General features: G+C 51.8%; 1 protein-coding gene and 1 pseudogene across 12 annotated transcripts in view; one reads left to right on the top strand and one right to left on the bottom strand.

Moving 5' to 3' along the window:
• ZNF606 (zinc finger protein 606) overlaps nucleotides 1–4,422 on the top strand; it is a 46,969-nt gene that overhangs the window by 3,916 nt on the left and 38,631 nt on the right. The gene's annotated exons all lie outside the window — the stretch shown is intronic.
• On the bottom strand, nucleotides 4,185–4,303 carry LOC111733849 (annotated as a pseudogene).

Genomic DNA, 4,422 nt, shown 5'->3' with positions numbered 1-4,422 from the left:
TCTTCCTAGGTGGTCTCCCATCCAAGTACTAACCAGGCCTGACCCTGCTTAGCTTCCGAGATCAGACGGGATCGGGCTTGTTCAGGGTGGCATGGTCGTAGCCCATATTTCTAAATGAGAGGTTTTTATCTTAATTCATCAACTATACATTTATTCTATTGATTCTCTGCTATGAAAGACGAAGAAAAATAGCTGCATTCCTATATTTACGTCTTTCGTTTCTAAGTTAAAGTAACAAGTCAACTGAATATAAGATACGGTGATATAAAAATGTTAATAACGTCTCTATTAAATTTATGCTTCCCCTCAAATTAAAAAAATTAATGAACCCTCCCACAGTTAAAGGTGACTGGTGAAGTGCACCGTGAGTGCGCCACCCCTGCCCGGCAGCGCCGCTGTCCTGGGAGGCAGAAAGGCCTGGACCGCACGATGCAGGGTTGTGTGGTGTCAGAACACGACTGTGGTGTTCGCTGCCGTGCTAACGGACATTTTTAAGTCCTGTACCAGCATCGGCAGTGAAGCGAGGCTAGGCTGAAGGATGCCCTGAATCAGTCTCTTGGGAACAGAATTTACTTGTAATGAGACGCTGTGAAGAAGCCCTAACAACCACTGTGCTGCACTCTGCTGTTAATTTAGGTGAGGGTTTCTGAGAGTTGATAGATTTAATGCTGAGAAAATGAAACGGAGAATTAAAATAAAAACACCCTCCAATGTCTGAAGAGTTGTGATTTCTGAGAACATGCTCCTGGCCCCTCCCCACACTCACTGGATTCTTCCTGCGGGAAACTCAAGACTTGAATTGTGAGTTTTGTATAAGCAAGTCTTCAGGAACACAAACGAGAGCCCCATGCCCCTCTCTTGTTCCCTCCAAATTAAATATTTACTGAAATAAAGCATTCACCTGGTGAAAACATCAAGTGCTCCCATCCCGTGTTACCGGAATAGTCTGTTCTTGGAAACATGTTGGATAGTGAAGTTTCAGCTAACGGGAGCCCAGATCCCATCACTTCGAAGACTAGGGGCAATAATAATAATAATGTCCCAGGCTGTCTAAAACCCCAGCCAGCCTCCCCAGATATGGAAACTCCCAAACTCCATCTCCATCCACCGACAATTTCTGCACGATAAGTGTTCTGCACGTAAAACTGTAATACTCCGCGTTCATCCTTGGTGTAGTGTGCATAGTCTAGTTAAATTTTTCTTCTCTGCAAAGAGCTTGCACTAAAATACTAATAAATTAGAAATTCTGAAGATTCCAAAGAGAGGCCGTCTGAATTTCCCCAGGTTCCAAGAAGGGGGCGCAGTCAGAACATTCGGGTGATGGGAGCAGCCCTGTGAGCGCCCCGCGGGCACATAGCCGAACCCCACCCCCGCTTAGCCGTGTGGCACAAAGCAGCACGAGCAGGAATGTGTCTGGGGCGGGGGACATCTCTGCAGGTCATCCTAGTACATGTTGGAAAGTGCGAGGTCAGGTGAGGTTTACCTGTGGAATGAGGGGCTCGCTCCTTCCGGGGCGGGCACCCTGTCCTGCCCCCTCACCCGAAGTGTCAGTAATGGTGAAACCTGCAGTTCCTCCCCCGTCCCAGGAGTGTCCCTCTTGTCTCCAGGGCCAACGGGACTGGTGGCCTGTGTTCCGCTGCCTCCCTGTCACGTCCAGCCTTGGTTTTGCATGTTTTGCATCCCTGAGGCCTCCGTGAGCTGTGGACCCCGACTCTGGGGCATGTTCAGTGGGGGTCTCCCCCATCACATTCTCTTCCCACCCCCAGAACTCTGTTCGCAGCTAATCCGTTTTCATCCTTATACATAGATGATCCACCATGTGGACGTAACACCGGTAATAACGCTCTTTAAAACCTTTTCTCCGTGCAGCTTGCTTTGCACACTCAAGGTCAACTTTGCGGTCCATCCACATGATAGATGACAGGTTCATTCCCCTGCCACATCCGAGGACGGACTCTGTCCCTCCCTTCCGTGGCTGGGCTTCTGAGTCCGCCGTCCCCCCAGCGAGCTGTGCAGCTGTGGTGTCAGTTCGTGCCCACGTGCAGCGTTTATCTAGGAACGCCCCTAGAATCGGCACGTTCCGAGTTTGGGGCGGGGGCGGTGTTATCAACACGACTAGTGCTGCCCTTTGGCCGCCTCTGAAGAACCAAAGCCACTTCTCACTGCGCCGAGAGGAGGGGCTCATCGCCCTGCATCTTTGCTGCCACTTGGCACTATGTGATTTTTTGCTTCAAGACCAAAATGGAATGTGACATTTTCATTTTATTCCTCGATTGCTAGTGAGCTTGACTATCTTTTCGTGTCATTGTTGGCCATCCGTGTTTCCTTCTCTCCATCTCTGTCCCGTCCCCAGATTTCTGCAGGCTGTGAGTTGGCGATGTGTAGGCATCTTACATGCATTCTGGGTCTCGATTCTTTGCTGCAGGTAAATCACCCTCTCCCAGTCGGTAGCTTGTCTTAACTTTGCGCTGTGTTTTATTAGTCACGTGGTTTCAGGTGTATTTTTGTCAGATGTATCTGTCTTGGTTTCCGGCTAGTGTTTTTGTGTCTCTTCTAAAGAAGTCCTGTATTTAAAATAATTCCCTCCTGTCCTTTTCCTTTACCTTCTCTTCTGGGGGTCCACTGTCAGATGGTGGGCGTCCTGAACTGTGTGTCTCTGGTCTCATGTTCCGCGTCCTCTTTTTTTGGTGGGGGTGGGCGGGGAGCCTGGCCATCCTGCTTTCGGCAGCACAGGGCTCCCGGGGCCTTCTGTTACACGGTGGGCCTGCCGAGCAGTCGCTACGTCTTCTGTCTCTCCTTTGTGTTCTTAATTCTCTCCCGTTCTCTCGGAGAGCCTCTTTTGTGTCATCCTGCCCTGTTTTATACCGAAATCCCTCCAATCCGAGGATTGGAATTAGAGCTCAGTGATGGTTGGATGTGGCTGCAGCGTGAATTCTGCGTCTGCTTGGCCGCCGGGTTGGGCCATCCAGGGAAGAGCTGTGAGGCTGCATTCGAGAGTCAAGTCTGGTTCGGATGGGCCTTCCGCCCTCCCTGTCTCTGGCTAGGGCTGGATCACTGGGTCGGTTCTGCTTCCGGTTTCCTGGGCACCCAGCTGGCTGGCAGGCCGTGGACTCCCCTCCCGTCCGCACGTCGGGCCGCGGAGGTCGCCGCTGTGGCGGTGCCCTCACCCGGGCAGCCTGAGAACCCCCACACTCAGCCTGAGGTGGGTTTGGGGAGTTTTGCCCATGTGTCGGTGCAGGGCTGCTGGGGGCGGTGCTCACACGGTGGCCGGCTGGCGGGGACGTGGGGCACACGCACAGCTGTCCCGGATACAGACCTTCCCATTTGTTTTCGGCCTGTGCCCCTGTCCTTGCTGTGCTGGTTAAGGTCAGAGCCCAGCGCCTCCTGGGTCCCACTGCCCCTGCAGCCCCTGCGACGTGTGGCACCGGCGCGCCTCTGCTGTTTCCAGGGCTGCCGCGCTGTCGTCTGTCCTCCAGGGTGTGGACCGCCATGCGTCGATGGCTGGGATTTCTTTTACTTTCTTAAAAAGCCGCTCTCCCCCCCACCCCACCTGTTAATCTAGGAGGTTTTATTTTATTTTTATTTATTTTGTTAATCTAGGAGATTTTAAAACCCCAGGATAGACCCTGAACCCTGTGTTAGTTTCCTGTTGCTGCTGTAACAGAGTCCTGCGCACTTGACAGCTTAGAACAGCGTGAACTTGCTCTGGTCCTGGAGCTTCAGGCTGAACGGCCTGCAGGGCTGGGTCCTGGAGGCTCCAGGGAGGAGCTGCTCCTGCATTCACCTTCGGCGCCACCTGCAACGCTTGGCTGGAGGCTTCTTCCTCCATCTTCACAGGGTGTCGCTCTGACCCGAGCTCCCAATGCCACCGCTTCTCCGGCCCTGAGCCTCTTGCCTGCCTCTTTTATGTATATGTATACGGACCCTTGTTACATTGAGCCCACCTGGGTAATCTCCTCAACTCAATACACTTAGTTTAAGCATATCTCTGCAAAGTCCCTTTTGTCATGTTAAGGTGAAAGTCCCAGGTTCTGGAGATTGGGACGTGGGGGGCGTATTGGGAGCATTATCCAGCTGACCACAGACACCCACGTTCACCAGCTTCGCCAGGTGTCAGCTTTCAGCTTTCTGCCTTTCTTTCCATCTGTTCCAACACACAGCCTTTTGTTTTGTTTTGTTTTTAACGCCTGCAGCACCCGGTCTTCCTAGGTGGTCTCCCATCCAGGTACTAACCAGGCCTGACCCTCTTCAGCTTCTGAGATCAGACAAGATCGGGCGTGTTCAGGGTGGCATGGCCCTAAACCACACAGCTTTTTATAAAAAAAAATAAATGGAGTGTTTTCAAGCACATCTCAGATATGTTGTTTTAGCTGTAAACAATTCCTAGTGTACATCTAAGAGAGAACTACTTTTATCTTCTTT

Source organism: Pteropus vampyrus, unplaced genomic scaffold, assembly GCF_000151845.1.
Source record: "Pteropus vampyrus isolate Shadow unplaced genomic scaffold, Pvam_2.0 Scaffold659, whole genome shotgun sequence".
NCBI classification, from domain to species: Eukaryota; Metazoa; Chordata; class Mammalia; order Chiroptera; family Pteropodidae; genus Pteropus; species Pteropus vampyrus.
The sequence above is the reverse complement of the archived record's forward strand: the minus strand, read 5'-3'. Positions and strand labels throughout refer to the sequence as shown.